This window comes from Haemorhous mexicanus, chromosome 6, assembly GCF_027477595.1.
Source record: "Haemorhous mexicanus isolate bHaeMex1 chromosome 6, bHaeMex1.pri, whole genome shotgun sequence".
NCBI lineage: Eukaryota > Metazoa > Chordata > Aves > Passeriformes > Fringillidae > Haemorhous > Haemorhous mexicanus.
In genome coordinates, this window is record NC_082346.1 from 18,336,785 (window position 1) to 18,363,396 (window position 26,612).

Here is a 26,612-nt window from a genome sequence, read left to right on the forward strand (position 1 = left end):
ACAGACCCCACTGGCCAGCAGGAAAAGACACAGCTAAAGTCACCTTGCTTCCTATTGTGGAGTTACAAGTTCTGCTGTGAGCAATGTGCCCACAGAAAGCAGCTTGGAGGGTTGGGTCCCAGCTGGAAGTTGGCTGGGCTGGAGGGGAATTACCACCCGGCAGGGGTTTCTGCAAAAGCAAAGGAAAGAAGGCAGAAAAAATCCCCAGGGGCAGCATGGCTGGAAGTAAAACCCAAGTACAATGCAACTCTGAAGTGAAGGAAAGAGAGGAGATCTCTGTTGTGGGATGGACAGAAAGGTCTGTGCAGGTCCCTGCAGGGCTTGCAGAAGAGGCAACCTCCTGTTGGATGTCAGGGTCTGAAATGATGTGACTGAGAGGGGATAGGATCCCAGACTGGGGAGGATGGATCATCAGGGCAGGAGGTGCACTTTTAGGTGCCCAGCTCTAAAGATCTATCTGCAGAGGCAGATACCTTTAAGGCTCTGGGTCTCACGTGCTTCAGTCACATCTTAAAAATAGGACAGGAGGCTTCCACATCACTTAGGTATTTTGGAAAATTTTACTCAGCCTTTCTGCAGCTCCTGTCAATCCTTCTCAGTGTGGTGCTGAGATGCACTCATGGCACATATACAAATAGCACACTTCCCTGGCCCCTCTCAGCACCGGCTGGAGACACCTTGAAGGAGTTGATAGCTGGATTTGATGATCTTGAAGGTCTTTTCCAATCTCAATGATTCTTTGATTCTGTGACTTCCCCTTCTCTCCTCACCAAGAAATGTTGGGGGGAGGAGATGCCTCTGGCTGTCCTGGCAGCAGTGCCCCCCCACCCTTGTGGTGTCAAACAAGACACCAAAAAGCATGATCACCACAGCAACCAGAACAAAGGCCATCTCAGCAAGGAGATGCTTTTACCTCCAGGGCAGAGGTGATGTCTGTGTTCAACTTCCTCCTTGTTTCCAGGGACTTTGTCACCATGGGGAAAGCTGACCCAACACAGAGCCTATGAGGTCTCAGAGGCAACCCAGTGCAAAGATGACAGCACATGACATTTGCAGATCCCTTCACCTGCCCTGCAGTCACTGCTGGACAAAAATATCAATAGAGAAGCAGATCAGGGTAAGGACACTGCCTGCTATGCTGCCAATTACAGGAGCTAGCAGTGGGGAAGGATGTTTCCTATTTGGGCTCTTTCAGATTGGGAAACTCTACAAAGTTCAGCTCAGACAGTCCAATCAAGATTGTAGGGACTGTTTGTTCCCGGTTTTGGCAGGGTCGTGAATGATGCATGAGTAACAGCATCCCCGAATTAGTGTAGTATGCTGTACCAGGTTAGAAAGCATTCTCTAGCTCTGTTTTCCCTCTGCGTGTGTGTGTATTTCTCTTTAAAGGAGAAGGGAAAGAACTGAAAACATTGCAGTTGTGTTTTTGTTGGTTGGGGCACTGATGAACCCTGCTCTCATTGGGCTGGTTATGAATCACTGGAGAGCCATATCCACACCAAACAGTGCTGCAGCCAACCTGATGTCTGCTTGGCAGTCATCCTGAGCAAAAGCTTCTCAATTATTGGGTTTTTTGCTGTCTGAATCTTAGTGGAATAAAGATAAATTGACAAACTACCTTTGAATTTAGGAGACTGGGTGCATAGGAGGGTGAGCGTGTGTGCACCTGCATATGTACACATGTACTAATACACACGTGGTTTGCTTTGACTCTTGGGATAAAGGAGAAACCTCCCTCCCTGATTTTATTTTTGTCTGGCTACCTCCCTTTTTTCCCTTCCTTGGCTGATTTTGCCTGGGGCATTTGCAACATGCCCATCTCATCCCGGCCATCAGGAATGGTGTTTTCCTTACTGTGACCACAAAGGATATCACCCTTCCTCCCGTGGCACATCCCCCCAGGGCTGCTGTACCCAGGAGCTGCTCCGCCACTCCCCAGCCACCACCTCTGCCCATTCTTTGGGGAGGGAGTCTTCATCCATATGGCACCAGTACCTGTCCTCTGCCCCAAGCATTTCTCCCACTCCCACAGAAGCGCTGACACCCTCCCTGAAGTCCTGGGTTTAGCCCCTTCTCCTCTGACTCATGCTTTTTCCGGAAAGCGATGCCTTAAAATCCTCCTCCTTTCCCCCCTTTCCTCCAGGGCTTGCGGAACCACCAGAAAGGTGCCACTGGAGGATGCTGAGCCTCAGCTCTGGCCAGCACCACCACTGCTTTTTCCCACAGGACCCTCTTGGCAAGGGGGAAGTCACGGGTGTCGAAGGCCACGGAGCAGAGCGACACCGGGATCTCGGACCGGTGTGGTAAGAGAGAGCTCTCTCCCACTGGGTAACCCGGCAGCAACTGCTATTTCAGTAAACATATCATTTTGTGCTCAGTAAACACACATTCCAGAGGAATGCTCTCATTGTTTTTTTGCTCTGTAATGCATTAATGAAGAAATAAAGTTTAGGTTGTGTAATGGTGACAGCTTGAAGTCATTTTGCCTAGTGTTATTTCTCAGCAAAGGCTCAGCTCTCCCTGGAATGGGAGAAAGAAAAGACAACCAGATTTCACTTCAAACTCACCAACATGTGCAAAAAAACAATCAAAAAACAACAGCAATTAACTCACTTCCACATGCCCCAATAAAACTACCTCTCTCACTCACTCCGAGCTTTGTCATGTATGGGGTTGTTTATGGAGGAGGCAATACAAAGTGGGTTTATACAAGGCTCTTGTTTTAATTTTTGTTTTATATCCACTGGAACCCTCAAGTAGTGAATTCATTTCCTGATATAGTAAACATTTCTGATGGCCAGGATTCTTTCTCTTTTCCCAAATGAACACAAACCCCTGGTCTAACTCACCAGCAGTGCAGTCTATACAAACAGACCCATCAGCTAAATTTTCAAAGAATGCATCTTAAGCACACAGCTAGGAAAATAAACAAACAGCAACGCCTTCATGAGAGCCCAGCAGACCCTGCTGCAAGTGGGAAGCTTTTCTTCCCCAAAATTGCTTGAGCCCTTAACTGCATGTGGAAAAACTATCAGCTTTTCCCCATTACTACAGAAAACAACCTCGTCCTTGTAGCAGCACACCGATGGGTGCCGGCTCAGTGCTACATGATCTCCACAGCCCCTCTGATTTGTGACCCTATTTGCACTATGCAAATGTCTTCTGACAGCTCTCTTTTCCTGTCATTAAAACAAACAATGGCCCCTGAAACCAAAAAGGAAATCAGTAACAGGCGAAACTCTTTTTCTCTCTTTTTCTTTGCTTTTCTTTTTAATATTTTTTTTCTGGGTCTGGGACTAACTGTTAGTAATTATCCTGAAATATTCACAAACCTTTTCTTCTCCCAAACTGTTTTACTCATCCCAGTGGCCAGCCCAGTATGTCTAATATAATTAACCTTCCAAAAGCCCTAAAATGAAAAAAATCCAAAACAATGATCAACCAGGTAGGAAAAACATCTCCTATCTTTCTTTGGGTTTATGTATCTCTATATTCGTACACGTACGGAAAAAAAACCATTATACTAATGTGAGAAGCATTAAAAATAGATCCTAGTGTATGAAGTAATGAGAAATAAGAAGGTATTTAGGACTGGGGGAGGAGGTTCTCAGGGAAGAAGACACACCTTTCCCTTTAGTCACCTCTCTATTTTACAGAGTATCCATCCTGTCCTACACTCTACATCCAGCCCCAAAATGTTCATTGTTGATGGCCATGCCTTGCCAATAGCAGGTAGAGGACACCTGATTCCACTCCTCCCAGTACACAGATGCTCTGCTTTTGATTTCAGTGGGAAAAGTCTACATTCAGAGACTTCAGCATACTTACGCACTCCTGGGATTTGTTTCTTTGTCTTTTAAATAATACGATATACATAATCCTAAACTGGGCCAGTTTCCCACCCCATCACACAAGCTTTGTGCCTGTAGGGCTCAGCTGAAGTCAATGGTGTTAATGTTGACATAAAATCATGGTGACCAAGTGGGAAATTAGGCCTGTAATACTTGATTGTCTTTTGCAAAAATTTTCTAAATGGTCTTAATGGTTTTGTTTGTGGTATGTGCTGCTCACTCCTGATTGTACTTCTGCCAAGTTGTACTTTTAACTATAAACACTGGCCTCTCAGAAAATCTGAAGTAAAGCAAACCAGAAAAGATGTTCAAAATAACGCTACAACCTAATTTAATTTATCCCTTGGTAATTGCATTTGTAGATAATGAACAACGCAAACAAAACTGAACCCAAGCCCTTCCAGCCTTGCAATTGCTTTCACATGTGGGCACACCAGTTACAGCCAGCACATGGTTAAGTCTCTGTCTGCATCAGGACAAGTGTTTGGAAGATGGGGGGGCAATCTGAGGTGACACCAGCCTTGGATCTCTGCTCGTAGGTGCCACCTACTGAACATTAGCCCATCTGCCCACCATGGTGAGCCCTCCCGGTCAGATCTTCATTTTTTCTGCAATCCCCATCCTTAATTCCTCCAGTATCAATTGATCCACTCCACATGTCAATCCCAGAGGAAATATAGCTGGGTGACTGCTTGCCAAATTCAATTAACCATGCAATTGTGGTCTTGTCTCCTGGCCCTGTTCCAGAAAGATATTTGCATGCTCTCTTGGTTTTAATCTCACGATCTGCTCCAAGTAAATCCTGTTGAGTTTAGGCCGCTGTTTGCAAATGCTACAGGAACTTTACAGATGTGTTTGACATGCCGTTATTACGTGAATGGTTTCTTTGGCCGTTTCTCAGTCTTTGGGCTGGTTGTAAACTATGCTGCCTGACTGCAGTTCAACTATTTGTTGTTGCCTTTTTTTTTTTGTTAATTTTCATTTGTACTCTTCTTGATGAGTTTCTGCGTGTGTCCCTGTTTACCTCCGTCATGTGGCAGAGCTTCACCACTTTGATTCGAGGAGTCTGGAACCCACAAGCAGCAATCAAAACCAGTTATGCAAACGCCTCACTGCACAGATTTGCACAACCATTTGTCCCACAGCTCACATTTACACAAGTATCTCCAACACGTCTCCATCCTCTGAATATTTCAGCAAGTGTTGTTGTACCTGCCTGAGCGCTTGCCAGAAGCAATCACTTGGGGAATCATTGCCAGTGCCAAAATAAACTCATGGTTTTTATTTGAGGGAGGACTTGTAAATAGTATTTTTCTAGCATTCACCCATTTCTAAGTGGAACTCCCTGTGTGATGAATGCTGTTTACAGCGCAGCTCTGTTGTGAAACAGAGAAAAAAAAGGCAGATTCTTGCACTTGCTGGCAGCATGCCAATGCAGTGGAGGAAGATACATCCCCTCCTGCTGTCACTCCATTTCTTGCCCCATTTCTTGCTCTGCTTCACACTCAAAGCCCACATGGATACACAGGATTTTCATGCTCTGGGAATGGCAAATTTTAAGAAAGATGAATGGGGAAGTCCTAATCTGGGTGGAGAAATTTTGACATTATCTTTACAAGCCCAGCCCTGTTTTCACCACTCAAAGAGCCCTTAAAGAAAATATGCGGTACACCCTGCAAGGAATGATGAGCCAAGTCAAAGACAGGGAAAGCTCCTCCCTAAATAGGGAAATGCAGGTATCAGATGAATTTCTGAAAAGCTTCTCTTCCTAGGTCAGCAATGGAGCTGCAGTAACAGGCGAGGCTCAGCAGTGGGTCAGGACCTGGTGCAGCACAGGAGGAAAGCAGGCCAGAGAGCCAGAAGCCCCATCTTCACCACTTTGTCTCTCCAGGTAATTGTGGATTCTTCTACACACCCCAAGAAACCCACACTTTGCAGTGATGAAATCACACATTTCTCCCACAAGTAAAAATTTTTCTTTCTGCTTTTTCCCATTTTTACTGTGTTTACAGTGAAAGGGAAGTCTCTTTGCAGATGGAGCGTAGGAATGGGAGAGTTGTGTGTCTCTGCAAGAGCCTCACAGTCCTTCTGAAATCCTGCACCTTCAACCATTCAAGACCTGCTGTTTTTCTCTCCATGCCATCCTCAGGGAGGAGGCAAAAAAAAACATCTGGAAGCTACTGGCGGCTCCAGGGTGGTTTGGAAAGCTAAAAGATGTGAAAGATTATACAGAAATGCAAGCTCAATTAAGGTCAACACTGAAATCGAGAGCAACTCTGGCAGTGTGAATGGCATCACTCCGTATTTCTAAGACTTGAAGCTGCTTTTGGTCCAAGGTCTGATCACTCCCCCTGCTCCCTCCATCAGTTCTCATGTCTTAAATGACAGCTAGGTGCAAGTGTCTTTTCTCCATGGAGTCCGTTGTTCCCCAGGCTGGAAAGTAGTTGCCAGCTTTGGAGACACTTTACCCTCTTTTTCCATTTGAGGTGTGTCCTCTTTTCACCCACACTCCTTTGCTTTGTTTTTGGTTTTCTCCATTCCCATTTTCAAAGCTGATTACTTCCCTTGCTGCATTAGCTGTTCACCTGTTCCTCTGACTGAGGAATGGCTTAAACACTCTTTTGACATGGTCCCTTGAAAATGGGTTACACGGCTGCGGTCAATGAACATAGCGTGGGAAAAGCACATTAATACTTTCACCAGTAACACTGAGGATGGCTATAAATAAACCCTTCATTACAGTATTTATATATTATTACATCATATAGCCACTTAAACCGGAGAGCAATTGGAAGTGTTGAATAATGTAAGGACAATGCCTGTACATTAGTTCCACTGTCATTGGCATTATGTGTTTCCTGGTGACATCGCCGCGCTCTTTGCTTCACCCAGTGTTGCGTGACATTGGTGGTGACGTTAGAGCATCAATGGGCCCTCTGCAAATGACAGACAGCACTTTGCACGACACTTGTAGACTAGTATTATATAATAAGGGTGCTTCACTGGAGAATTTTGGCAGGACATGTTCTTTTTCTGAGCGTTTCATTCAAACCGAGTGTCTGTTTCTTGAAGGTTTTCTTTAAAGCAATGGGTCCATGCTGCAAGGGCCCAGAACCCTCCATGCATGAAAGAGGGAGATTTGCATCACAGTGATCAACCATGCATCTTAGGAACCACCCCATGTTGTGCTGATGAGACCTGTTGGTTCCCAGGTGGGTCCTGCTCGTTCTGCTGCCTTCTCCAGCTAGAGCCAGAGGCATAGCCAAGACAGAGGGTGAGGACAGGAAACTGGAGATGCTCAGAGCTTGACAAGAAGGAATTTCAGTGGTGATACTCACACTCATGTCATCTGAAACCAGTTATGGGGTATAGAGAGGATTTCCTCCCAGAATTAATCAGATTACTTAGGTGTGTTTTCAAATCCCACAGAAGTATCATAATTCTTCTGAGATTTTTGTTGTTGCTGCTCTTCTTCCTTTTTCAAAAAACTTTTCGGAGTGGGTGGATACACGGTTGGTGTGACTGTGCTTAGACCAGGGCTGAGCAAGCTTTCTTGCTGACTATGGATTTCAGTTTCCCCAGTTTTGATGTGCTTCCCCTTAAGGAAGCCCAGAAAAACAAAACCCCTTTCTCTTGGCTTGAATGTCTCGCTGCTGGTTTTCGTGGCAGGGATGCTCATCTCAATTACACTGTGGTCAGCAGCATTCAGTGCCTCACTGATCGTCACTTGTCAAACAGGCTCCTGTGTGGCACAGAAGACTGTGGAGAGTCTGAAGGATCTCCACCACAGTGCTTGGAAGGGGCTGCTTCCAGAAGAAGTCATTTCAGATGTTGAGAAATCTCATCTCCAAACCTTGTCCTCACATGACATATGACCAATTTCTGCACAAAGATCTGCAGTTGACTTTTATTACAGCTCTGATTTAGCTGCTTCTTTGATTTATCACAACAATGCACATTCAATATCTTTCTTCTGATGTGGAGGCCAGAAGTATAACTCCACTCATATGTTTGTATTCTCAGGACTTCGGATTTCGCAGATTCAGAAACTCATTCATAGAATCACAGGATTTAAGGCCAGAAGGAGCCATGAGAACATCTGGTATGATTTCCTATATTTCAAAGCCATTCAGTTGCAGTCAATTAGCCCAGGACCGAGCCCAGTAGCTTTGCTGCATCTTCCAGAAAAACATCCAGCTTCGGACATACCAATATATGGGAATATGAACACATCAGAAGTTGGAGACTCATCAAATTACTTGATTTCGAAGCTCACATTAATTTAAAAACGTGTTTCATTTCTAATCTGCTTTTGTTTGGCTTCACACGTAGCCATCAGCTTTACACTTTCCTCTGCTTCATAACTGAGTGGCATTGCCTGGCATCCTACATCCTTCAAAGCTTGGAGTTGGGTTTGTTTTTAATCCTGGCACCTGGACAAAAAGTTGATATATTAGAAGTATTTGTGAGTCAACTTTACTGCAGTTTTAGCTATTTAAAAACTTTTTGCACTGTTGTTTGCATTATCATTTGTCCTCATCTAATACAGAAAAAATTCACCGGGGATATTAAGAAAATATTTTTCAAAATACTTTCATTTAGAAAAATGAAGAGAAATTGAACTTGCTGATGTAAAAACCAGACAGACATTTCTTGCTGTAACAAGGGCTCTGACCACCCTTGCCAAAGGACTTCTGAACACTACACCCATCTCTCTGCACAGATGTGTTGTACATTACTACACTCTCCCCATCCCCTTTAGACATGGAGATGGAGATTGATCTGTGCTTCACACCATCAAGGCATATTTTCCAACTTTGAAACGATTTGTGCAGCCTCAGTCTACACCCTTTCTATTTTTCATCAGCTATACCATTCACTGGAACTCCTGATCCTGAAGAGCTTGATCATGGCAGTAGCTTGTCCTTCTGGCTATTTGTCAAGGACATACTTTTCTCACCATTGCAAATTTACACCAGAAGCTTTTAAGTTTTGCTTCCTTCCCCTTTCTAAGTGGACTGAAATTTTAATGATATACAAATGGCCTTCTGAAAGAGGCTCATTTCAATTTTCATTTTCTGAACTTTAAGACTTTCTGGACTCCATTCAAGTGTCTTTGGTTTTCATTAATTTTAGGGTACTCAATAAATAGCAGTGGAAGAACTGGGAAGCATCAGACACTTGTCTCACGTGGATTTCCCCATCTTTTGCAGTACAAGAAATTCAAGAAAGCTACTGTTTGGGCTGAGGAATGCAATAGCTGGACACTGTCAGGGAGAAATGCCAGTGGAATGTGGGTACCACTTATCCACTGTGCTGCTAATATTGTAGGTTTTACCTCTGGGCCTGAAGAGCCACGTCATCTGTGTGGCTTCAAGTCGTGCTCTGAACTTGTTTTGGAGAGCTGGTGGGTGATTCTAAAGACTTACAGCAAAGGAATGTGTTTGTGTCTCACACAGCACTGTTTAAAAGCATCCAGGCTGGGGTTGTTGGCCCCCCAGGAACCACAGAGCATGGAAGGGGGAGAAAATCATTAATATTGACAGCACCAGCCTTGGAGGAGAACCCCAGGGCTCCATCAGTGAGGACAATGACAGCATACAAGGTGTGGAGCAAACCAGAACACTGTCCCTTTGCTGGAGGACAACCATGAGACAGATGTACCTGAACACACAGTTACTGCACCTTTTGAAGGCTTCTGGAAACAAGCTATCACTTCTGTGGGGTCATTTTGGCAACTGAGGGTATCCAAAAGGCTATGAAAAATGAGACTTTGAAACGACATTTTTGCTGGTAGGAGGAGAGCGTTTGGATGGAGGCACCCTGGTTGCTTGTAAAACCTAGAAGAATGTAAAGTCTGTTGCAAAGCCTGTCAATTCTGGAAGATTCTGACTTCCTTCTCTCTGGGTTTTTACACTGTTCCATCATTTATGAAATAGTTACACATCCCATGCTGCTGATATATGACCACCCCCTCACCCATGGATTCTGCCAGTTTTACTGGGAAGGAGCTGAAGTCCAAAAGAAAATTAGAGGAGCTGAAGGACTGAGCCACAGGGGAAGCCTCTGGTAAAGGAAGGAGTTATCCTGCTTTCCTTTAACCACACTTACCCTCTCTTTGAGTCTTGCAACAGCCATGGTAGACAACAACAAACTGGCCAGAGTAGTGACCCACTCCTGTAGATCTCCAAATATCAAAAGCATTTTGGTGTGGGTGTGCAGGCTCAGCCTCTCCTTCACTAAAAAAAAAAAAAAAAAAAGGAGCAAAAAAGGAAAAAGGTATAACACTGCTGTGAGGTGCTGTGAGGGAGCCAAAGGTGATTTTTCTTTTTTTTTTTTTTTGTTGGCCCTCTTGCTACTTCTGTGGGAACCCAGCAGTATTGTTTCCAGAAGGCTTGGTCTCTGTCACCCAAGTGTTTGGCATGTTTGGGGACACCCTTACTACTTCCCTTTCCTCCCCTGCAGAAGAGTCCAACTCAGCTTTGACCACAAAGCCCAGGAGGCATTGGAGTTTGTCAGAAACAAAAGAAAAAGATTGCGAAAGGCAGTGGTGTCAAATAATGCTTCCATTTAGTAGGAATTTTGCTCCCCTTGCATTCCCAGGCAGCACCTGCTGTGTGAGGCTCTTGGCCAGCTCCTCTGAGCCTCTGTGGTAAAACAAACAAAAACAGCAGGGAAAAAAATTCCTCTTTATAACGCCTGTTATCCTCAGGCTACCTTCCAATGCTGCCTTGCCTCCCCATGTTGATTGTACTCTCCAGGGAAACAGGCTACTACAGGGCCAGAAGGCCTTGTGCAAATGGGCAGTTGAGCAATGGAGGAAAAGACCCTGTCTTAGTGAAAACAAGACTGTTTTCCTTCTTTTCCTTCATGTCTAAATGCAGAAGGGTCCTGATTGTTGTCCCTGCCAAGAGGAAAAAAAAAAGAAAAGAAAAGAGGAAAACACCCTGACATGTTATTACTTCCATAGCAAAAGCAATTAGGAATTATCCTGCATTAGTGGAAAATAGGGTTGGGAAGGGATGGGTATCCTGGCTGGAGGGGCAGGGGAACATATCTTTGTACATGTTTATAGTCCCCTGTTCAGCCCTTTCTATCCACCATTCCTTCTTACATCTCTTAGCATTCCAAGGCTCTTCAGAAGTTGTTTTCTGCTTCGAAGCATGGTGGAACTGGCTATGCTGGAGGTGATTCATGTTTGTCTGGGGACTGGCACAAATGGCCCTCCTGCCTTTTACCTGCTCAGCCTTCAGCTCTGCCACACCACCAGTGTTGCTGGTGGGGGCTTGTGCAAACTTCAGGAACCAGGTTAACCTCTCCCAAGAGTTTGAGGACACCTTTCTCACCTCACACTTCCCCTGCAATCCCTGATTTCTCTGCACATGCTCAGTTGAGGAAGGAAAAAGACATTAATCTTAGTTTTGATCCTACCTTAAAACAACATCTTGCAGATAAATATTAAGCTAAATAGCCCTGGGACAGAGATTCACAGGCTGCTGTGATCCCCTGGCCTGACCTTAGGAGTTGTAGGCATCACTTCAATTTCTGTAGCAGAAAGCTTACATCTCTCATTAACACTGGAATTTCCATGAGTGCCACTGCTGAAGAAAGTCCCATGGTCCAGTGCTTATGCTCACACAGAGACAAACATCCCACCCCTAGAGCACGTCCCCAGCATTGGGGTCTTCACTAAACAGCCACCCCCTGGTTGGGATTCCTCCTCCTGACCTCTTTCCTCCCTCTATACCCCTAAAGCCAAGCAAGACACATCAGCTTTTCTCATGACTTTGAGATTTCAGGCCAGAGCTAGCACTGAACTGGCCAGAATGGTGCAAGGAGCCTGGATAATTACTGCTGGAATTGTGCTGCATAGGCCCCGTGTAACAAACTTGCCTCAAATAACCCAGCTTGAATGTCAGAGTCCGTGCCGTATTGTGTTTCACATTGTGGCTGTGGGAGCGCTTCCCCAGCAGGAATCAGGGTAACAAATCCCTTGCTCTCGCAGGAGGGCCCCATAAAATGAATGATTCTGGATCTCACGCTCCTGAGGAGGTCTCGGTTACTCCAGCAGTTGCAGCTCCTAGCGGGAGCGACCATGGGGGACAGAATGAGGGAAGGGTGGTTTGGCAGGCTTTGCTGTATCATCAGCCCAGTGTCAGAGCAGGAAGGAGCACCAGGGCTCTGCTCTCCCCTCCAATCCATACTTTTGCATAGATGTTAAATTAAAAAGAATTTTTTAAAAAATCCCAAAAAATGGAGAGTGGATAAACCCTGAGGCTTAGATTGAATCTACTTGAAATCCTGCATGGCTGCTGAGGCTTAGATTGTATCTGCTTGAAATCCTGCATGGCTGCTGGTGCAGGAGGCTCCCAGTTTCTCTCAGCTCAGACTTACCTGTGAGCAGCACCAACATCAATACGTTTATGGGGTGGCAAAAAATGAGACATGCTTGCTCCGTGAGCACCATGCCAAACCCCTCCGCTCCCTCTTGGAGCAGCTTATGGCATCCTCTCTGCCAAGTCCTGTGGCTCAACACCCAGCACAGTTGCCTCTCCATCCACATCAGAAACGTAAACTCCCCCACTTCTCCTTGGGAGAGGGAGTTCAGTTCCCTGAACTATCTCCAGTCTCTTCTTATCTTGCTTTCCTTGTCAGGCAGTGAACTGTGAAGTGACAGCAGAGAAAAAAATGAACTCTGACCTCATTTTTCCCCCCTATAATTAGCCAGAACTGTGCCTTTTATTTTTTTTTTCCTCCCCACTTTTTAAATGATTAATAAGACAACTTGGTCCTTAGCTTCTGCAGTGAGGCGAGTGTGCTGACAAAGCACTGCGATGCCTCTTCCAGGTCACCCGGCAGCAGGCCATGCCTTTATGAAAACATAAAAATTGGAGGGACTATTTGAAGAATTTGGAGACTGAGACACAGGAATTTCACCCTTCAGACCCTGGCAACTGCATGTCTGTGGTGGTCTCTGAGCCCCAGCGACTGCCATGGAAAGGAGTAAGTACTTAACCGCAACCTGCAAGCCGTGAAAAGCAGACTTTTTTCTTCTCCTATTATGTTTCCTTTAAATATGCAGCCACTGCCTTTTACCTGTTTCATGTGGTGATGGCCTCAGGCTGTGCAGCAAGATGGATGCAGTGGCAGAACACAGATCTCTAAACACTGTCAGTGGCAATGCACACTCCTGCTCACTCTGCACCTGAGCATCGCTCTTCCATGTGTGCTCATCTGTCTTTTGAGTTTCCAAAGCTCCTGTTGCAGTGGGGAGTAGAGAATTAAGGCCAGATGGAGTTTATTCTTTTAGATCATCTTTCCTCTTTTTGTTCCTTCTTTATGCCACCTGTTACATTTGGAGACAGAAAAAGCCTCTGTGCACTCCCAGGCATTGCCAGGGTAGGAAGAACTCATCCCAGAAGGATGCTTCTGAGGGGGCAGGCAGGCAGGGGGAGGACCTTCACCAGCACAGGCATAAATGGACAAAGCACTGGAAAGCAGCACTGGGGGGAACAATTCTGCTTTGGCCTCTGGTTGATGGATTAACAAGTGGATTGGCTTTCTCCCTTAACAGCAGGTAGTGCCTGCCCTCCAGTCCTGTCAACTGGAAAGCATCACTTCAGGAGCAGCTTTCCACACCGCTCCCAGCAGACCCCTCTGTATCGCTGGGGCTTGAGAAAACCAATAACAGGCCAATACATGCAATGCATTCAAGACATTTTAAAAGCAGACAAGCGTTCCAGTGGAGTTTGTCAAGCTGCAGGGCTACTGCCGAAGGGGTAGTGGGGTAGGAGGTTTTCTGAAGGCATCCTTGGCATGTTAGAGAAACAATTTGCTCTTAGCTGTATCTGTGGAGTGGCGTGTAGCACAAACGCTGTGACTCTTGTCCTATCATGACGTCCTTGTGTACCCCAGCTGTGGGTCACTCAGCGGGAAGAGGAGGCCGTGCTCTTGGCTGTGGGACAGCAGTGGAACTGCCAGGGGGACTCTGAGCAGAGTGGGAGGCAGTGGGTGAGCATGGAGTCTCCTCTAGAGCCACAAATGCAAAGACAAGCCCTTCATTACGCCTTCTGATACCATCCAGAAGGCAAAATGGATTTCAAAGCTGCAGCACGTGCCTGAAAGAAGTGTATTCTGGAATCAAGGCTCTTGTGGTTTCACCTAAGGATGATTTGCCCCATAGGCTTTTGGTGGCCTCGGTTTTGTCTGTTCCATCCCAGACTTCGGGGTGACAGGGCCTGCATTAGCCCCCACAGCCTCTCTCCACCTTTCTGCCCTTGGTGCCAACCAGCTCCAAAGTGGAATGTTTCCCTGCCCTTCCCAGGAGGCCTCCCCGGCTCTTTCAACCTTTCTCACAAGAGCTGTTATCTGTCCAGATGTGTGCGAGGGGGAGGACACCAAGAGAAGCCTTCTTCATTACCTCCAACAAACATTCCCTTTTCTTCAGCAGATGCTTCCCACTCCTCCCACTGTGCAGCTGAGACGGGGAGAAGATGTCAATATTTATGGGGCTGGTAGATATGGTCTTCAGTGTGGCCGTGGAAAAGGAACAAAAACACTTGCTGTCCCTGGACAGGACTGAACCGTCAGAGATGTTCTGCTAGTTCATGTACGCCCCTTAATAAGCAAAAGCTCCCATACAATTGTTTAGCAAATGCTAAACAATTTTCCAGTCGTCATTATGAACTTTTTTACTGTAGTACCTCCCAGAAGCGAGTCCGATTGGGCTCCTGTCACGCTATGCAATCTTCAAGCTGCCAGGGAGGCTGAATTCCTTTCTCTAGGAGTTGACAGTCCAAATAAACAAGGCAGACAAAGGAGAGGAGGGGAAACAGAAGCTCAGGGGAGGTGAAGTGAGTTGTCCAAGGTCACGCAGCAGGTCAGTGCCAAAGCTGGGAGCAGAACCCATGCTGCCAGCTCTTGCTCTCAAGCCCTATCTCCCGGGGGAAGACTGGGCCAAAATAATTTATGAGACAAAGAACTTCTATCGCATCCCTCCTGGCACCACGAAGTTCTTCAGCTTGTGCAAACAAAGCACAGCCAGATAAAGAGGCAGCTGGGCACTAGTTATATTTTGGTTAGCTAGGTCTTTGTTCCTTCATATGTTAGAAAAATTCTTTACTAGCTAAAATGATCATCTGGGTAGAAGTATCAGAGTCAAGGAGCAACATTGCTTTGGGGCACTGACCTGCACATCTGGATGGTGGAGGTCAAGGTTGGGTGGCATCTGCTGGAAGAAAAGTGCTGACTCCCACCTCCTAATCCAGCATGGCTCAGGGATGAGATGCCCTTCTGCTGCACACTGACACTGACACTGCCGGGGAGGTGCCAACAAACAACCTGGGCAGGAGGGAGAAGGGAGAAAGAGAAGTCAGTTGAGATAAAGAAACAATTGTGCTCCACCATGATTTTCCTATGGAGTGAGATGAAGAAGCTGATGAGGCTTCTCTGAGGCAATTTCTGCGAGGGCAACCAGGCAATGGACCTGGAACCTTCAGCTGGTTTCAGAGCATGGTGGAGGTGATGTGGCTGCTGCTTGCAGGGAGATGATAATCTTGGGACTTACCTCACCCTGTCTCCCCTGAGAAGCAGGAAAAAAACCAACAGGGAAGCAAAGCAGCCTCCTGAAGGACTTGCCTGTTCTTTGCCTGAGGCAGAGCTGTGGAACCTAGTGCTCTCTCAGTCCCACTGGAGGCCTCACTACTTTCATGCCCCATAACAGATCTTTCATCTCCTTCTCAGGAAGCAGAGGGTCCTGCTGTTCACAGCATCCATCCAGATGCACGTACTTCACCACCAAAATGGTATCAGCCAGCTCTCCCTTTAAGACCAACTCTGTCTGGTTTGTCCTTATGCTGTTGTGGTAGGGAAGGAGGGTTGAAGGCTGGACTAGGACATCTGATGTGTGTATGGGGGGGCTGTCAAGCTCAGACTCAAGCCCTGAAGTCCCTGTATCCCCTGTGCTATGAAGCAATAATCTGCTTGAAACTAAACTCCTTTTCATCCTGGCAGTGTTGTCCTACAGGGAGCACAATTCTGAGAAGTGCAGGGGCACCATGGGTTTGGGAAGCTGAAGTAGTGACCATGCTTGCTTTTGCAGTTGGTTAAATTATCTTTCATTAACAGATGTTAAACACAAGACTGTTCACTGCCACTTCCCTCTTGCCCCTCAATCACTTTTCTTGCAGTGCAAGGTGGACCTTATCTCAATGGCAGGGCTAGGCAGGTGGAAGCTGCTCAAGCCATCCTGCTGGCTGAAATGCCACTGTCTGATTTTTTTAATTGTCTGCAAAAGGTTCATTATCTCCTGCATAATGTTTTGTTGCTCGGATGTTTGAGTGCTGTAAGGACAATATGCCAGCCATGCACTGGGTGGTCCTGATGCCCTCATACCTCAGCCCATCCAAGGCTAGTAAATTCTCAGGAAAGACAAGGACCACAGCAGCATCTGCAGGAGCATATTGTAGTACATCAGCACTGGAATGGGAAAGACAGCCCAAGAGAAAATACTGGATGTCTTTGCATGGAAGAGCACTCATATCAGCCCATCTTCCCAGCATACTGTTCTGTGAACTAGGCTGTCTGTCAGATAAAAGAGCAAGAAGATGGAAAAAAAAAAAAAAAACAGAAAAAGAAAGCACAGAGCTATTTATGCAGCATGACAGTTTAGTGATGGACTCCTAGAAAGTCTCAGTGCTGTCCCTGAGGTCAGGTTATTGAGTGCCATATCTAACAGAGGGGTTGTCACAGCTGTCCAACATCACCTCACCTCCAGTAGAGCTCATCACGAAACCTCTGCGTGCTGCCAAATCCAGGCAGAGAAAACTGGCAGGATCTGCTCATTCCATCCTCCATCAGGCTTTGCAGTGGTGACGTCAGTGTGGTCATGCAGTGAAAAATGCAGTACCTTTGATGTCAGTGCCACCAAAATCAGCAGAGATTTCTGACTGATCGCTTGTGAATGAGCACTTGAAGCTGCTGGCCTGGATGTTTGTTTGAATCTTGCCCAAGTGGGTTTTTGGCCTGTAAATGAGCAGAGTTAACCAGGATCAGAGAGACTGGTTAATCAGCAGGGTCAGAAATTAATCTAAGACAGCATTCCTCAGGGTATTTTGGTGCCTCTACCTCCAGTCAAATCCCAAAGAGGGCAGAGGAATGTGAAAGTTGAAAAAAATGTTGAAACAACTTTTCAAACTCAACTGAAGAGTCAAGTTTGGTACAAGTCTGAGGCAAGGGTTGGGTATGGGTCTTCATTTACCAGAGGAGGTTAATCCCTGCTTGAAACAGAATGTCATGGCCACTGGGCAGGAGTTGGAAGTGAGGAAGTAAGAAATTAAGGTAGTAGATTCCGCTTAATCCTGATTGAGCATCTGGCTGCAAGACGAAAAATACACGGTCTAGCAGATCTGCCACTCTCAGCAGTTTCTGTTCGGTGGAGGACCAAGACATCAGTGGTTAAGCAGGGGCATGAGTTACCTGCCACAGCCCCCTGGCCAGGGAAAGCCCCCATGACTCCAGCTGTGCCATGCAGGGGCAGCCACGGGGCACCCAGACCCACAAGGGCCTGAGCCCAGCACAGCTTCCACCCCTCCCATGCAAGAAGGGCAGGGGCCCAAGGCCAAAGGGCTGCTGTGACATTTGAGGTGCTCTAGAAAGACTTCATGGTCACCCACTTGTCATGCTGGCAAATCACCAATCCTCTGTGCTGCCGCCAGTTTCTTGTGTGACTTTGGACAAGTTAGTCAGATCTCATTCTTTTAGGAAGTCCTCAGGACACCATGGAGATAAATAAGCAGAAAACTGAAGCTCTCTGATACTGTGGAGATAAGGGAAAGATAACACGCAAGTACGAAGGATGGCAGTTAGGCACAATACGCATTCACCAGTCTCAAGGCAAGGTTAAGAGCCCTGCTCATTCATGCATTTCTGAGTTCCAATAAATGTCCCTTAACAGGAAAGCAAGTGACACTTATAGGTAACCTGAGGTGACATTTAATTGGGTGTCTTGTAAAATACAAGCAGGCCTTTGGTGTTGGTTTCCTCCACACTTCACTCTTCCTCCCGCTTGAAAGAGTTTGAACTGGCCAGAAACAGCAAACAATGACACAGAGAGTGTTTAACCATTAATAAGGGTGGACAATGGTTAGGGAAGTAGCTAAATACACTAGTTATAGCTAACCAGCTGCCTTCTTGTCTCTGCCTTATTGAGCTTGGGTTGGGTTTTTTTTGCAAGCTGGCCCTGATTAAAGTCTTTTCAGGAGTTAATGAGCCAGAGGAGAATCATCTTCCCCATGGGCATGTTTCAAGCCAGTGGTTCTTGCAGGTTTTCTTGGCTATTGTATGCAGGAGCACGGCTGTGGTCAGGGTGGTAAATGCTGGCTCTCTGCTGAAGGGCTGCACAGCTGGGCACAGCCCTGCCTCTTCTCTCAGCCTGGCCTCAAGGCCTGCCTTAGATCTTGGCCAAAGTGGCTGGTGCTTGGGCAAAGGAAATGTCTGGCCCAGTGCATCATCAGCTTCAGCTGTCAGCAGAAAGAGACATTTCAGGCTACTGTAATGCACATCCAGCTGAACTCAGCCGAGGGCTGCTGGGGACACAGGCACATTGCTGCCTCTCCTGCCATCCTTCACCTCCACCTGGCTCAGGCCCTCCTGGGAAAAGGACTCTGAGTACTCACGGCTGATCCTTTGGCTGCCTGGCTGTGACTGCAGGGGAAGGAGCCAGCAGAACTGCTCACAGCAGAACCATCCCTGGGACTTCCCTCATTTCTCAAAGAAACCAGCTCAGAAACATCCCGGGGTCCATACAGCAAAAATCAGCACTAAAGCCTGGAGCCTCGGTTTGTTCTTCAGCCATCTGTTTAGGAACATCAGCCTGCTAGTAAAAGAGAAATAAATAAGGTACTCTGAGGTGTTTCTGGATTGTATATGTTTTGATAGGTACATAACAACAAGAGAAGAGAGACTGTTGAATGAATCGATTAAAAAAAAAAGAAAAAGAGTTGCAATATCTACATTTGTCAAAGAGCAGGGGTAGGGACAGGGAAGAGGAGCTGAGCAACCTTTTTTGGGTTGGCACTAGAAATTAACATTTTGGGGAGGGGTCAAAGTCTGTGGTCAGAGAAGTGACTTTAACCAGCTGGAGTCTACTGCCTCTCTGCCCCTTGAGTAACAAGCAAGCAGCTTTAAAGACTGATAAAAACAAGTTTTCACTAAAGTCAGCACTCCCAAGCTCAGGCAAAGCTAAAAGAGGGAAGTTCAGGCCAGTTTTTGCTTCTCCCACCAGCCAGGCCAACAGCTGAATCCTGACTTCAGCATGTTTTTGGCAGGTGACAGTTTAAAACCAGGAAGGACAAGGACAGGAATATGAATGCACCAAATGCACCAAGAGTCACCTAAATCCTCCTTCCAGTGTGAACTGAAACCCATAATCAACCATTTCAGAAATTCCAGCAGAGCTTAGAGCTCTGACATGGTCCATATAGTTTAGAAAATTAAATAAACATCCTGACTTCTGAATTGCATAGAAGAATGGAAGCAATCTCACTACTTGCTCAGATACCCATGTGAGACTTGAAGTATTGCCAGGTAAGGGAAAAAAGCTTCCTGGATTTAGCCTATACACAGTGTTCAACCTGGGAAAAGCAGGAATCATTCAGAGGAAATATATCTGGGATGCAAAGTAGTTTTGATGAGATCCCCTATATTGATTCTGACCTGCCATGGGGGTGCTTCAGGCACCAACCCAAACCAGTTGCTATGAGAACTGTTTTCCAAACTCTTGAAAATTTTGTTCCCAGCTTTTCTGTGAGCACCTCAGATCTGCTCCTGCTCTTGCCAGTGCTGCTGAACACAGTTGTTTCCTAATGAAGTGATGGAATTTGGGAAGCTGTGCATAAAATGCAAAAGGGCTGATAGGAATAATCCCAACCTGGGCTGAGAAAGAAGAAGAATGAGCAACCCACGTTACACAGATGGAATGGTAGTTCTGTTTTCTCAGAGCTGCGCATAAAACACTTAAGATACCTGCAAAACCCAGAAAAGAACACTCAGATGATTCATTAATAGGGTCTCAGGGTCCTTTTACTCCATATTCAGTCCCTTGTACTTCATGTTCTCTATATTCATAATACTGTTACTGAACCTAAAATATTTTTGGTGCAGGATTCCCCAGAGTTGAAACCACTGACAAGGGACTATTAGCATCAGCTGACACTGAAATTTATTTTTTTCTCCCTCCACAGACAGTTTAATTTTGGAGAAAGTGGTATTTTTCAAGTTAAAAACCTGAAACTCTTTCAAAGGAAAACTCCTGATCCCATTGAAGAATGAGCACATAGAAGGGCCCTGTAGCTTGCACACTGAATTAACCTGACCCTCTGGCATCCGCTGGCTTCCTGGCAAGCCTTGGCAGGTGGCTCCCTCTCCTACACCAGTGGAAACTTTCACTCGCTCTCTCTGTACTTTGGGACACAGAGCAGGAGCTGGGGAATGTGCTGGAATCCATCTTTCCCCAAACCACAATGTTTGCTGATGCCGTTTGGTTCTATCTGATAAAACACAAACAGCCAGACCCGCTCCACTCTCTTCCTCCCTCTGACGGAGGAATGAGCTCAGCACGCCCTGGCGTCCCGGCCAAATCCCGCGGGGGTCATGTAATCGCATTCCTGCTCCGTCTGCCTCAGTTCCCCCACTTGGACATGTTATGTCTCCGTGTTTCCTGTTGTGGCATCCTCGGCATTCCCCAGCACACTCCCAGCCGCATTGCTGCTCCGCGCACGTCACGGCCCAGGACGCGCTGCTGGCACACATGCGGCTGGCAGAGGCAGCATTCCTGCAGGGTGCATTCCTGGGACAGACAGGTAAAAGCTCCTCCAGGCCTAATCTGAACCCAGGACTTTGCAGTCATGGCATATCTGGGGATGTGAATGTGCCTGATCCTTGCCTAGGCACCATACTGACAGAAGGAGACCATGGGGGAGTCTGGGTTTAGTGCTGATTTTAGGGGATCAATGGGATCAACCAAGAGGGCATTCATCTCCTCATGCAGTTTGCTATTGGAAGTTTAATGAGTGTTTTAGAAAGAGCACAAAACTCATGAGTGCTGAGAGCTGATGTAAAAACACCTACTAATGAGCAAATTAACAGCAGATTCCCAGATCTCATCAACCAGGGTTCTGCATGAGACCCTAAATGATGGAAAAATCTATTTTAAGAATGTTTAGGGAACTTCTCAGGACGCGATAATTTTACATTTTTTTTTTCTTTTTTTTAGTGTGCTGAATATAATATTTTGTGCACTGCTCCAAGTACAGCCTCTGTTCAGTACCCAGTGCCTGTGCAGACACACGAGGTGGTGAAATATGGTGGGTAGGGGTCTCTTCTCTGGGGAAGTGTGAGAGAGGAAACTCGCTGTGGAATCATCCACTTTCAGCCAATATCACTATCTTGCTTCACAGATGAAAATATGTTAAATAGAAACTCCTTATTTTCAAGGTCCAACTGATCTGTATTCTTGTCCATTTAACTATGTGGCTGAATGAGTGAGCTATTCATGAGTGATTGGGATAAGAGATGGGAAACAGTGCAAATAAGGACAGAGTACAAAGAATACCATCAATAATGTGATACCATTGCCTGTCTTGCAGAAAAAGTCACATAGATAAAATCAGTTTTTACTGACTTGCAAGGTATCAAATATTATTTTCCATTAGAACTTAAAAATGTCTTTAGGTCTGTCTGCAAAATATTCATGAATTGCTGGCTTTTTACTTGCCTGGTTGCATCCTGTCCTGGGGCCACATCCTTCGGGCAGAGATGGCTGTGTTTGTGGATGGGTTGGCTGTTTCCTCATCCCATCCCCACATAGGACTCTGGTCCTGTTTTTGTGCTTCTGGTCCTGTTTTTGTGCTGCCCAGATGATGGGAGGTGTAGTGACTTTAGCCTGGAAACAGGCAGGAGTGTGCTGTGTTGCAGCCGCAGTGATGCTCCCTCTGTTGTCTTCCATCATGGAAAATCTGATAAATGAATTTAAAAAGGGGAAAAACAGTCAAATGGAGTGGATAGAGGAGGTCTGGCTTAAACAAGGAAGGTGCAGCTCAACCCTACTTGCCATGGACATGTCTGAGGGTAGCCAGGGACAGACACATGAAAATCACAATAAATATTGGGCAGCAAGAAGGGAGACATCATTGTTTGGCTCCTTCCCTTCCATCCTGCTCCTGTTTGTACAGTCCCCATAATGACACATGTATCTTGGCCTGCTGGACTTTAGACTCGGGTGTATGTGTGTTTTGGGCTCTGAGTTCAGAGCCCAAAATTAGAAAGAGGATGAAAAGAAAACACTTTTCCAACACCACTTAACTGGAACGAAAGCATTTCTGCTACCTCTGGCTGGCAAGAGCACCCACTGGGTCCCAACCCCCCTGCCCAGGCATACAGCCAGTCCCTCCTCACCCAGGAGAGCAATAAATTATTGCTTGTATGGCAGAGCAGGGACCCTCTCCCACCATGCACACTGGAAGAAGCAGACCCCAACTCTCCTACTGCCCATGCAGAGCAGCTGGGAGACCTGGAAATATAAAAGCAAGCTAGAGGCTGGCAGAATAACCTGTTCCCAAAACCACTGTGAGATGCTCAGCCTCAGGAATGTGCAAGCTTTAACAGTCTCAGAGCTGGAGGAGAAAGGCTTACCTGGGCTGTGGGCTTGCCGGCTCCACAGTGCTGCCCCAGCAAAGCCCTGCCATACAGTGAGAGCTGGCAACAGAGAACCTCACAGTGGGTGAGGAGGGTCTTTGGGAGGCTGGGGGACCTGGGAGGAGCTTCTGACAAGCTGCCAGGCATTAAGAATAGCAGAAGTCATTGCTCAGAACTTAATTTGTACCTTGAAAGTGTTCTGGTGTCCCAGCTGATCATCAGCCTGGGAAAGCGGAGCCAAAAGCTGAACCAGAAAGAAGGACTTCAGTAGGAAGGAAAAATCCAAAACAAATCTGTCCCTTCTGCCCATGTCTTCTGGAGGTGGAGGTGAGAAGCTGCTGAAGGGCTCAAGTAGAAGTGTAGCTATTGCAGGGAAGCTCGACTGGACCCAGCAGTGTGATGAGGCAGGGACCATCCTCCTGCCCCATCTCCTCAACCTGCAAACTCCCAGCAGATGGCTGAGGACACATGCAGATGGAGAAGGCTGTGAGAGCTACATGGATTTTGCTGACTTGGCCTCCAGCAGCTTTGGTTTTCCTCATCTGAAACCTTGAGAGGACACATTGCCCCACAGTTGTATTGCACAAGTAGCACTGGAACAATCAGTGTGGAGTTTTGTGGAAGGTGAGGGAGACATAGGTACAATGTAATCTGATATTTGTTTGATAGATTCCTTTGATATAGCCAGCAATTATAAATCTTGCAAGATACTGTAATGGCCTAATTAGCCTTACCACAGGAGTCTTTGAAAACAACACTGCAGGGGTGATGTCAGCTTTACTTTAAACATAAGTGCATACTGAATAACTGTGGCATGAACAGAAGCATCAGGACACCAAAAAGGCAATGTCAAGCCCTCACAGGTCAGGGAGTTAGAGCTTTGAGATGTGTGTTGCATATGTCTCATTTCAAGTTGCCAAGTGCAAGACATGAGAGATTGGATGTGTGAAGGTTGTCAGCCTTTGGGACTGGACCTGGGGCCAGCCAGAGCCATGCTTAATATGCATAAAGAGCTACAAAAAAGCTAATCAGGAAAACTGAAATTTATATGGTTCTTGCTAGGTAACACAAGGAATAGCTAAACTTTGCTGATAATCTCTTGGTGCCTTATTTCCCTCACTCTGAAATTAGGATGATAGTTTGCTCTTGTCTCACAGGTAAGCCACAAAGATACATTCGTTAAAGTCTGCATAATATTTGCAAAGGATGCAGACGCCAGGATGAGACCCTCACAGAAACACCCAGAAACTAAAGCCTAAGTTAAGACAATATTTTCTAAGTGGGAGACATCCATCTTGTGACAATGTTTAGTAACAGTGACTTTTATCTCTGCAATGCCAGTCAAGCCACTAAATCATTGCATTTGATGGATGCTGGGGCAGCACGGCCACAATTGCTCATTGTCAGGCTGATTCAAAGGTCACAGCTTTGCTAAGCTTTGGATCAAAATCCAAAACAGTCCCTGTCACGTCCCTCAGGTTTGAAAGAACAATAAATTTACTAATTTAGCTTTAGTGTTGGGTAGGAGCTGGTGCCACCTTTATCTGCTTCTCCTGAGAAAATAAACCCAGCATCACCATCCCCAAAGGAGCACCGCGATGCTGCAACATGCTGTTAACCTTCACAGCACAAGACAAAGGCTCTGGGCGGAGGTGAAAGAGGGCAGGATTTTGTGGGATCACTCAAAGGCTCTGCAACACCTCCCTTGATGAATGGCTTTGTGGAAGTGGCTGTGTGCCCCTGAGCTTTGTGAGGAGTGATGGTGCTGGTGCTTGAGAATCAGACTCTGGATGCCTGCTGGAGGCTGCCACAGCTGTGGCTCAGTGGCAAGGACACTGTTATTGAAAAGATAGAATAAAAAGGGATCGCTCTTTTGGGGTGATCACTGTAGAGGGGATCACCCACTATTGTGGCTCACCCTTAATCCTTTAAAAACTAGTATACAGTCTCCAGCATTATAATTAGCCCAGATGGTTTCAAAAAAGATGCAAAGAGTAGGTACAGATAAACCATCTCTGATTCCAGCTTTTAATACCAAAATACCTTTTTTTTAAACTTACTTTCCTAACTTTGGCTAACAGGTGCTACTATGAGGTTGTTGACACCAGTGTTGACTAAACACACACCCTCCCCCCCGCCTCCACTTCCTTTTGAATCTGGATGCATTCTTGGAGGAGCCCAAGGGGATCCCCAGGACCCCCAAGGGGATCACACCCAGACTGGAGATGGACAGAGAGGGTGAGAACGAAGCCAGAGGAGGAGTGGATAGGATGGGGGTGATGAGAGACTGATGCCTATGAGAAGGTTCAATTCTGGCAGAAATGGAGGAAGCACTGTGGACTTTATTCTCTGTCTGCAGGAACATCAACATTGAAATCTCTGCTTGGATCTGGATTTGTTGACACAAAATCCACTGCCCAAATGTGGGGGGTTGGAAACAGTTTACCTGTTACATTGCCAGTGCTATCTCAGGAACACAACTCCACAGGCTGGAGCAGTTGTAGTATATCTGTCTGTCTCTTATCTAGTGTGTAACCTCCTGGACTGAAGACATAATGTACTGTCTATCCTTTCTGTGATAAAAATAAAGCATATAAAACACACACATATACACACACACACACAATCCCAGGCCAAAAATTCCCTTAGGGGAACATACTGTGACTAGATAAGAAGGTACTAGCTGGCACGTAGTTACCTCTTTGCTTCCTAACTGGGACACTCAGGGAAGGGTGGAGTTGGTTTTGGTGTGGGGCCACAGGAGAAGGGGGAGAGAGATGACATGGGATGCATAGCAAGATAAAGGAAGAGCCATGGAAAGAGCCAGCTCAAGGAAAAAGAAATCAAAAGCACACTGGACTTATTCCAGGTTTTCACAACCCCTCCAGCCAGCTGTAAAATCTGAGAATTTTTGGGCCATGGGCAGCAAGCCCATGTCCTGAGGGACTGAACAGGAGGTCTTTGGGGCTCAGAGCATCAACTTCTATATGAGATAAAAACTGGCAAACCTCCTGGAGACTGGAAATGCTTTTGGAAAACTCCTGGAGAGTTGGCATGCGTATCATGCATGACACTGCATGTGGCTGGTGCTTTACACGCTGCACCCCCTGAAGATCAGCTTTCCTCCTGGGAGCAATCTGGTCTTTTCTGGGGGCTGATTTTTTTTTCCATCTCTCCTCGGCTACTGGTTTCCTTCAGCAGTTCTAGCAAATTTGTGGGCAATATCTTCTGAATGACAGGTGTGACTGGCATCACCTCCTGGGCTCATGGGGAGGTTCTGCTGCCAGGTCCTGAGAGTTGTGTCCAACCCATCAGAGGCTGGTGGGATCGGGGAAACATGGAAGGAAAGAGAGCTATAAAGGAAAGGTGGAAGTGAAAGAGAAGGGAAACCAGAGATTCAGCATGTTTATGAAACAAACCTTGCTGGAGATCCCGAGCCCAACTCAGCATCCAAGGTCACCAAACTCAAACCCACTGCTCAGTTCTTCACTCACTCTGGGTTCTCTGTGGAGATCCAAAGCAATATAACGGATGAAGGAGAATTGCAGTCATAATCAATCCTTATCACCAGTGTTTACACAGTGCTTTAAAACTGTCAGAACCACACCAGTGCTTCCCTTCCTGTCAACAACTTCTGCTGGCTCCACAGCTTGGCAACCAGCAGGGCAGTGGCAGCTCTCACATCATACTTTTCCCTTCCTCAACATCTCTTGCCCTCAAGCACCTTCAGGGAAAGCCATTTTTAGAAATCCAGCAGGCAGATGAAATTTTTGGTTTATCTTTCTTTTGGACAAGGTGATAGCCCAGGCTGTAACCTGCTTCTGCCTCGACACTCCCTGCATGGGAAGGGCAGTTGTGCTGGTACCCTGCCAAGGATGCATTTTACAGGTGTCTGCTGGCTGGAGGATGCCAGCAGCCCAAAAGATCACCAGTCGTGGGCAGGGCTCTTTGGAAACATTTTCACAACTAACTGGCTTAGATAGTGGAGTAAAACATGCATTTCCCAAAAGAGAGCATCTCATTTTCACTTTGATGGATGGGCTCAAGTGTTGAGTCAGAATGAAAAGA

At 46.4% G+C, this 26,612-nt stretch overlaps 1 long non-coding RNA gene across 3 annotated transcripts in view; it reads right to left on the reverse strand.

Moving 5' to 3' along the window:
* Positions 1–2,703: 2,703 nt before the first annotated feature.
* The window catches only part of LOC132328830 (uncharacterized), a 69,920-nt gene continuing 46,011 nt past the window's right edge, over positions 2,704–26,612 (reverse strand). The window contains exons 2-9 of one of the 3 annotated variants that reach the window (XR_009486875.1): positions 25,964–26,048; positions 17,110–21,865; positions 16,621–16,874; positions 15,040–15,191; positions 12,948–13,197; positions 12,246–12,514; positions 9,963–10,090; positions 2,704–8,284 (exon numbers count right to left, since the gene is read on the reverse strand). This is a non-coding gene — a long non-coding RNA (uncharacterized LOC132328830). Of the gene's footprint in view, positions 8,285–9,962; positions 10,091–12,245; positions 12,515–12,947; positions 13,198–15,039; positions 15,192–16,620; positions 21,866–25,963; positions 26,049–26,612 lie in introns of all 3 variants that reach the window. The other 2 variants (XR_009486874.1, XR_009486876.1) reach the window with 2 other exon arrangements.